Consider the following 9,049-nt stretch of genomic DNA (forward strand, 5'->3'; position numbering starts at 1 on the left):
AGAGCAGGACGTGCCGCCTCCCGCCGGCAGCTCTGCCCGCCCGGCCCGTTCCCCGGGGCCGTGAGAGCGGCCCAGGGGAGCCGGGACAGCGGCCCGAGCCGCCCCTTCTGACCTCAGCCCGGGGGAAAGGAAGGAAGGCAGGCAAGATGTGCTTCTGCAGGAGGGGTGAAACCGCGGGTTTCGCTCCTTTTTTTCTCCCCCAAACAGCCGTAATTTATTTATTTTTTTCTTTTTTAATCCAGCATTTTGTACTCAGGCTCCTAGCAATACAAAGGACTTCATCAACACCAGCCATAAAAAATGTGGGTGGGCTTGTGATTCAGCAGCAGCAGCGGATTTTACAAGCGAGAGAAGCGAAGTTGAGCAGCCCTTTCTGAAGCCTGTTTCCCTGGGGTTTGTTTTGCGGTGGATACACTTGGTGTATTAGGTCATTATTCACTTTGATCTTTAGCTTTGAGGCTTTACACAGCTTCCTCGTTAGGCCCGAGGTGTTTCTTCATGAATCTTTGGTGACAAAAGGCCAAAGGAAGCGAGATCAGGTGTTCTCTGTAGCAAAGCACAGAGGCAAAACAGAAGAAAATTACTGAATCACTAGAGCCAAAACCCTAATGCTCAAGTAGCACTCTCTTCTCTGTGTCTGTTGGTTTAAAACCAACAATTACTGCACAAGCCAAGAAGAAACTTTAGGTGGAAAAAACTATAGTTAAAAGAGTAGTGAAAAAAATTCTTATCTCCATGAATCAAATAATAACATATTTACTTTGGTATTTAATGGGGGAAAAAAAAAATGTGCCATGTATCTTATTAATATCCTTGCAAGATGGGTAGAAAAAAGACTCTTAAAAAAAAAACTGGCATGAGAAATCACTCACTCAAAGCTTGGAATCAGGGGTTAAGGCTCCCTTCTCATAATTACTTGTGCTTTTTTTACCCTTAAAACAGAAGAACCATATTTTGAGGCATCATATTTCTTCTTGTGTTTACCTGGAATACTCATAAACAAATGTCTGATATGCCACCATATGAAATACATTTAATTTACATTCTCTGTGACCACCCCAAATAAATCTTGACCCAGGACTCAAATAAACAAATTTAGAAAGTGATACTTGAAAAATTCTCCTGCATGACATCAAGCTTGATGAATGCAACTCAAACATACAAGCAACTGGAGGTATCTGGACTACATGGAATATTTTATTTCAACCTTCCATATACAACCTTTCTATAAAACTTCTGAAATGCAGCCATCTGTTGTGAAACAGGCAGACACATGCAACTTGGACACAGAACAATATGTAAGGGTGTAATCTTTATTGAATGACCTGGAGTAAAATAATCCCTGTCTTTGCCAGTAAAGCCAAAAATGTATCTAAAGTCCCTCTGCAGCATATGGCTTTATTATTACAAATGGTGTAAAATGCAATATACCTTTCCTGGAAAGAGTAATATTTTCTCACTATAGTAACTGATTAAATAAACATTTGGTGTTTCAAGAGACCACAGTATTTTTTTTCCAAATTATACCAATTTCCCCTGGTTTATGATAGAGAATTATTTGATGTCTGAAGATTTGTTTCTCGCTAGGTCTATAATAATATAGGAATTATAAAATTATCCACATTTTACCCTATTGTTCAAACTCAAACCTGCACATAACAAGTGCAGTACATTGTTTTATCCAATGAAATTCACTGGAATGTGATAAAACAAGAGGAGGACAGACAGGATTGGAAATTATGAACCTCAGGCCATAGAAAGCAGCCTGTGATGTGGTTAGCTGGGAAAAGCCTGCTGAGCATAGTTCCTGCTGTCCAGGAAAGGGAGAAAACACCAATTCCATAAGGACTGACTGCTTTCTTGCTGCTGAAAGCTGTACAAAGCTTGCAAAGCAGCTTGATGAAGGGAGTGCCCAGTAGGTGTTAGTTTTAGGATTCACAAATGTTTTAAAAAGTTGTGAGCCCAGACTTCTAAGATTCAGGTTTTAAATGTGTTGATACCTGCTCTCCAACAGGAAACTAAATGGCTTTTTACACATGTCCACTCTGCTGTCTCAGGAGGTTCATTTGGGAGGTGCACATCGCTCAGTGTCAGAGTGAAGCCCATTTCTTCTCTCTAAGCACCATCTGTCTGACTGGACAAGGTGCCTGCCTGTTTATAGGCAAAAAAATTGGAGGTGTCAAGACAAATATTAATATGGAATAGAAGCATTAAGGCATTTTAGTACTTTTGCTCTGAAGATTCACTTTCTTATTTCTTTCTTGTGCCTTCTGATGCAGCCACAGTGATGTATGAGGACTGTGCCTGGGGAGTCTGAGGAGCAGCTCCATCCACTCTGTACAACCCATTGCAGTCACATTTTCCTTATTCGCTGGATCAGCACAGCAAGCAGTGTTTTCACCATTAAGTCTTTGTTCCTAGTATTTTAAGTGCACTTAAATATTTTCAATTCTGTCTTAATTGCTGTCCACTAATTTATTTAGCTATTTTTATATGTCTAGTTATTCCATCCATTCAATGATCGTATCAAGCCACCACTGACCATGGTAGACTTTACGTGGCTCTCATGTAATTCTTGCCTCTGATTTACTAGGTCCTGATTTAAATCTCAGGCTATAAGAGACTGTTACAGAATCATTATTTATTTGAGACTTCAGCTCATTAAAATGCACACAGCTGAAGACCTATAGAAGCAGGGTCTATTTTGGGAAATAGTTTGTCACAAATACCACATCTAGTGAATATGTCCTTGATGTGACTCACCACCATTCTGATTAGCATGTTGCTAAGTAGGTGCTGGCTTCCTTAGCATTCCAGGGTATCACTTGCCAATTTCTATTAAGCACATGGAAATTGCCATTGCACTCCTTTCTCAAATATTCCTGGGGCCATTTCTTTTTTTATACAGTTGCAGGTGGGTTAAAGTATGAAAAAATAGACAAGAGTATACCATTATATCAAGGCATCCATCATGAATAATTTTCAAAAGCTTATTTCTAAAAGTTTGTGGCTTTCTCTTGGCCCATACTTAAGAGGCTATTTTGGTCTCTAATTAAGTTATTTCATTATCACTATGTGAAGGTGGTTTCTTGTAAAAGACTTGTTACGTTGTGTTCCTATAGTGGCTACAAATAGGGTGGCAAAGAACTCGCATGCCTGAAAGCCCTTTCTTTTCCTGACAGAAGAAACTTTCTTCATGCAACTGTTCATCCAAGTCTCCCATTTGTTTTATACCTTGTTTTATGGTATTAAATATCAGAAGTGAGCTGACAGGAACCTCATGAAGTTCAACATGGGGGAGTGGAAAATCCTGCACCTGGGTAAGAAAAACCCCAGGGACCAGCAGTATATGTTGGGGGCCACTCAGCTAAAATGCAGCTTGGCAGAAGAAACCTGGTCGTCTTGGTGTTTGTCTTGTCCCCAGCACAAGACAGATATGGGCATATTGGATAGACTTCAGCAGAGGGCCATGGAGATGATGAAGGGTCTGGTGCACCTCTTCTATGAGGAAAGGTTGAAAAAGCTGAGACTGCAGCCTGGAGAAGTCTCAGAGGGAATCTTTTTAATGTATATAAATACCTGAAGAGAGGGTATGCAGAAGATGGAGCCAGGCTCTTTTTTTTTTTTTTTTTTTTTTCTGGTGCCCAGTGACAGGACAAGAGGCAATGGGGCACAAACTGAAAGGTAGGAGGTTCCCTCTGGACAACAGAAAGCAATTTTTAACTGTAAGGATGCCCAAGTACTGGCACAGGTTGGAGTCTCCTTAGAGATGTTCAGAGGCCATCAAGACCCTGTCCTGGGCAACTGGATCTAGGCAACCTTGCTTGAGCAGATATTAGGACAAGACTGTTTTGTACAAAGGATGTGTAAAAAAAAATTGTTTTAACAATTTCATGTCTCATTCAGGTGGTAAATTTGTATTTTTTTATTGTGTTACAGAGTCAGGGCTGAAATAGCCAAAGGTTTTTGTTAAATATGAATTGATTATGGTTTGTTTCTACTGGCTTCTGGGTACCCATATGTGTGATGAAAAAAAAAAATTAATTAATGAAGGCAAATCTTAACTTCTCCTTGTTATATATTGGCTTACAGTGTGTTTCCTTGAGTGATCTAAGATTCTACAGTAGAACAAGCAAATGACTAAATCTTTCATGTTATGGAAAACATCATCTGTGAAATCATTCAGGCTGTGAACCCAGCTCCATTTTCATCCTTTCCTCCCCAGTTGCTCTAGATTTCTGCCAGTCTTAGTCATCATCTTCATTATGTTCTTCAGCTCTTGTAGAAAGAAAAATATTTTTACTTGCTTCAAGCACTAACTCTGGAGAGATAGATATCTCTGTATTCCTAAACATAACAAAATATTTAACACCAGGTTTCCATCAAGTGCAACTGAATTTTAGATTGCATTTCCTCTTGTCTTTTGCATGTAACACTAGGATTTTGCCATATTTTGTTGTTGTTGTTTTAGTATAGTATCAGTCAGTCCTTCTAGTATATCATTGCACCTTCCTTAAAAATCTCATGTACAACTCTCATGTTAAAAAGCATTTTCTTGGATTACCACCTTCCAGAGAGCTAAAACTGGGTTGCTAAACTCCTGGTGCCCTGGCCTGGTATCCAGGTAGAACACACAGTATACATGAAACCTGCAGAGAAAAAAAAATTGCATCATCAGTTGCAGGTAAATTGTAGCATTCCACCTTATTGTTCTTTTTAGGTCTTTAAAGCTAATGTACTGTATCAGAACAACCTCTCTAGTTTCTAGTGCAGTAATTGAGGCAATAGATTGCAATGAGTTCACCACCTTTTTCATTGTGTTCATGTATGTCATGATCCAGAGGGCTTCTTTCTTACCTTTAGGCAGTATTGCTAATGGCACTTGTAATGGTGCAAATAATCCTGCAACTGCCTGCACATGTACCCTGATGATAGGATGTGCCTGTAGGCATCATGATGAACTTTATTTTCCTTGCTCTGAAGTATTTTGTAGGATTATAAAGAGTCTTTTCTAATTTTGTATTAAATAAGGTGCAGTGATTTTACGGCTCCCTGTCCCAGTATTGGGTTTGTGCATGTATTTATTAAAAATCTAGGGTTTTGACATTTTCTTTATATACTTGCTAATATTCACTTCGTATGGTTCTAATCATGCAAAAGAGATCAATATTATCATGGTGAAAAGGCTGCTTTTATAAATTTCTCTTCTCTTGTGTTATATTTGGATATAAGTACTTCTTTACTACTCCTTTCTTGATCCTGTTCTGTAGCTGTAAAATAATGTTGTACTATTGCTAAATTCCTCTGCTAAGAGCTTTTGCAAAATTGTGTGCTCTTCACTTCCCTGTTTTCCTGCCTAATAATATGCTTATAAAAGTGGTTTGCTTTGTGCACTTTGTGACTGTCTTCTGAAGTGTTGGACAATCAACCTGTACTACAAACCTTGATGTATCTGGTTCTCCCACATACCTCGTTTATTGCCCTGAATGTGGGAGATGCCAAAGCCAGTACACACTTTGTTGTGTCTGTCTTCTTGCTGGTTCTCTTAGCACATTGCGCAGTGTGTTAGTAAATGTTCTCTTTTGTTCTTAGGGCAGCTTTTTCCAGTATGAAATAGTTTGTTACTAATTTTTTTCTCTTCTATTCAAGGCACTTAAAGACTGTCTTTCACAGACTGGCTTTCCTGACTACCAAGGCCCCATCAGCCATAACTTATCAGTTGTCTTAGTAAGATCTTGGTGTGTCTCACAGCATTTTTCTTTGGATGGTGTGTTTTCTTTAAAGAGAAATAGAACTCCATTCGGAATCCTAATCTGTGTTTTCCTATCTGCTTGTATGAGTTTACTGGATATCTGAGCTTTGGAAACACCCTGCCTTTTTCCTTGTTACTTAGTAGAATAAGTGGCTATTCAGGGTGAAGAATGGTGTACTCCATCCCTGAAAGAAAGTATTAATATCTTCTATATACCCCTACTTTCTGCAATACTTCTTTTCTGATCTACCCGTGACCCATTTCTTTCATTATTCTGCTGGAAAATTCTAGATAGTTTCTTTTCTTCTGATAGTAGATCAGAAAATATCATAATTCAGACTGCTCAGATCCTTAGAGAGCTGAGGGTAAACTAAAGTTACTGCATAACAGAAACCATTGGTGATAGTAGTTTATTTATTGCATTTGCTCTTAAACATGGTTGACTCAGACACATTATTCATGAAGCAGTCTTACAAAAAGCATTTCTTAAGCTTCTGCTAAGGGGGTGGAGGGCTAACAGTAAAATGTCCATTTCTCTTTTGGAAAAAACAAACAAACAAACAAACCTTTTTTAAAGTACTGGGAGATGAAGGTTTTTAGTCCAGGTGCTCCACCTGCACCAGCTACTTCTGTGAGAATGAGCGAGAACATACTTGATGAAAACTTCGCAGACTGTGATAAGACCCTAGTATACACACAAAAATTTTAAGTGACCTTCATGGGTCTGCATACCTGAGGTGAGATTCTGAAGCAAAGCAGCAGCTGTAGGAAAGCCCCAAAGGAATTGCTGGGGAACAAAAAGCCTAGAGCATTCTAACCCACTCATCTTCTGCCTAGGAAAGGGAGCATGCTCCTTCTGCATCTTCTCCAGGCATCAGGTGAAAGAGCTTCAACTCCTCATGAAAGACAGCAAGAGTCAGCTCCTGCTCCAAGTGCCCAGGCAAATCAGTACGTCAACACATAGATTTGGTTAGTGCTCCCCCTCTGCCAGGTCTATGTCCTACAACCAAAGGATCAAGCAGTGTGAAATGTTCTCACTGCCCTGTGTGCTTCCTATCTGTTGTGGTGTAGAGAATCCAGGGACAGAAACAGAGTCATCAGAGTTGCCATCAGAGGTTTGCTTAGCTCACTAGCAATTGCTGCTTCAAGCCACCTATCAATACCAGCTCCACACTCAAATGTTGATCCAAGTGTCACATGCATATCTCGTTGTTTCATTTTATTATATCACAAAGCAGGTAGCCAATATATGCAAAATGACTGTTTTGAAAAATATTTCAGCTGTGTATTTATTGATAATTAGTACTGATAGAGACTACCTGTGGTAGCAAGGCAGAGCTGTGTCAGTTACTATATTTATGAATTTTGTCTCACAAGAAAATCACTCTTTAAATCCATCAGATGATAAGCTTGAATTCAGTTTTAATGGAACTTCTAACCCCTGTTATAACCCCGGTCTTATATTTTGAAAGAAAATATTTCCTTACTTAAACTGAACTTTCTCTAAATGTTTGCAATAAGGTAACTAAGCATTATGTCTCTAAGTGTAGCATTTCTTGGTTTGGACAGTAAACAGACTGGGTTATTTCCATTTCAGTAACATTGATTTCATTTTCAGGTTTTCTTTCATATTAGAGATAAACTGAAGTTTAAAGTGTCTGGTCTGCAATATGATACTTTTTTAGAACAGTAATCCTGAGGTATTTGTAATAATTATTGTCCTGGTTTGAGCCAGGATGAAGCCAATTTTTCTTTTTACTGAGGTTTTTTTTCCTTCAGTAAGCTTTCTTGTAACTAGCAACAGTGTGTTCTGCTAGGCTGATAAGACAGTGGAATGTTTTTCTAACTACTGAGGCTTCAAGGTTGCACCTGCACTCTGCCGGCTCAGACACTATGGGGAGATCTGTGACCCCCCCGTAGGAGGCTGAGTTAGATGGACAGCAAAATTGGCCAAAGATATTCCATTCCATATATCTACGTAAGCTCAGAGGAAGGTCAGAGATCACAGGAGACAACTTCCTTCCTTTTTCTTCTCCCCTTCTCTTCTGTCCATGGCCGGCGTCCAGGGAGGACTCTGTTCATCCATCACCGTCAATCCTCAGGCTTGATCTCTCGTGACCCCCATAACTCTCTGCTTTCTCCAGCAGCAGCTCCGGGATTCCTTGGGACTCTTCCCAGTTCAGGGAAGTGCTGTGGGAGTTGCTGGGGTGGGGGGAGGCGAGAGGCTTTTGCCCATACCTGAATATATATCTGTATATAATTGTATATATTTTCTTGTATGATTCATTAGTGTTTTAATTAAAGCTGTGTAGTTTAGTTTTCAATCCAGCCAAGTCTCTCTCTTTTTCTCTCTCTCCTTCCCTACCTGGGTTGGGGGGAGGGGGGATCGAGAGCATTGTTGTCGGACCTGAGTCAAACTGTGACAATTATATATTTCATAATAATTATATTAATTTTATATATTAATTCTGTATTTGAGATAAAGTAGTCTGGGTGGAAATAGAAATAAAATTGTTCACCAATATTCAGACTTCCATTAATTGTCTCACTGTAGGAGGAAAAAAATATGTGTGTCATGTGTTGTTTAAATACTGAGGGGTCACAGCCTCAGGCAGAATTTCGTGGAGATAAGGAGGGAGTTCTTACAACAGTTGTCATAACCCTTCATGTTAGTTTTACAGTTGTTGGTGGTGTATTGTTAACTGTCTTAAAACCTCCTTAACTTCATGTGGGGTTTGGAGTGTTTAAAGAGGTTAGATAATTTCAGAAATTTATCTTCAGTGATGAAAATCAGTTTCACCTGCCCTGTTAAAAAAAGTGCAGAAGGACAGGTTATAATTGCGAAGAGTGGAATTTTTATGGTGTAAAAGTAAAAAAAAATAAATTACAAAATCATCAAAACCAGTTACATTAAAAAAAAATACCTACGCACTAATAAATCCCAGAGGAAAGTGCTCTGGAAATACAGTCTGGCAGTTCTGTGTTAGCAGAATGAGTCTTGAGACTAAAAGAACAATTTTAGAGGTTCTCTCAGATTTGAGAGTCCTAAATGTGTTGTGGAAACAAGACAGAACGCAGAATGGGGCAATATAAGAATATAGGAGAGCTGCTGCTTTGGGGTAAAAGAAAATGTGGCTGTGAGAAAAGAAAGAGAAGTCACTGGGGAAAAATAGGAACCTGTTTATATGAAGTGTGCCTGAGAATTCAGTGGATGAGAATGACCTGATTTCAGATTTTTAATTTAGAACTCAATTGGGAAACAAAAGTGCTGACCACATGGTCACAAATATCACAGCA

Source organism: Chaetura pelagica, unplaced genomic scaffold, assembly GCF_000747805.2.
Source record: "Chaetura pelagica isolate M959 unplaced genomic scaffold, ChaPel_1.0 scaffold200, whole genome shotgun sequence".
NCBI lineage: Eukaryota > Metazoa > Chordata > Aves > Apodiformes > Apodidae > Chaetura > Chaetura pelagica.